The sequence below is a fragment of the Gregarina niphandrodes genome (genome assembly GCF_000223845.1).
Source record: "Gregarina niphandrodes unplaced genomic scaffold scaffold00130, whole genome shotgun sequence".
NCBI classification, from domain to species: Eukaryota; Apicomplexa; class Conoidasida; order Eugregarinorida; family Gregarinidae; genus Gregarina; species Gregarina niphandrodes.
In genome coordinates this window covers 4,529-5,120 of record NW_011645894.1, presented here as the reverse complement: position 1 = coordinate 5,120, position 592 = coordinate 4,529, and positions in this window count along the sequence as shown.

Here is a 592-nt window from a genome sequence, read left to right as displayed (position 1 = left end):
GGGTCTGAACGGCCACAACGTTCTGTCCTAACCACTAGACGATGCAGACACCATTCACCTCCTGTTGGACCAGTTCCTATTCATTCGAAACGTGGTTGTCGTTAGCACACCCAGGATGCGACAAGGACCGGCCTCCAATAACATCCACTTGGCCCTCATCGTCAGCTTCTGGATTAGAACAGGTCCAGGCAAACATCAGTAGACCCTCATCGTCAGCTTCTGGATTTGAACAGGTCCAGCCAAACATCAGTAGATTTCTAGTCTACCCCTTAACCACTCGGGCAAGCTGCCGATTGTTTCAGGCCGACCCTACCGACATTCCTGCCATGCTGCCAACGCCACTAGGATACGATGCCTTGTGTGGGTGCTTCTTGTGTGGGCGTGCGTGGCTCGTCAGCTGGCACTTGCTGACGAAGCCAAGGAGGAGAAGGCGGCCAAGAAGTCGAGGTTGGGGGACGGGAGGAGGAGCAGGAGGCGGCGGCGGTGAAGTACTACTCGACCGCCGACAACCCCAGGGAGCTTGCTTGGTCTCCGCCACCTCCGACAGCGTCGTGAGGGTTTGTGGAGGAGAAGTACGGGAGTTGATCCTTAT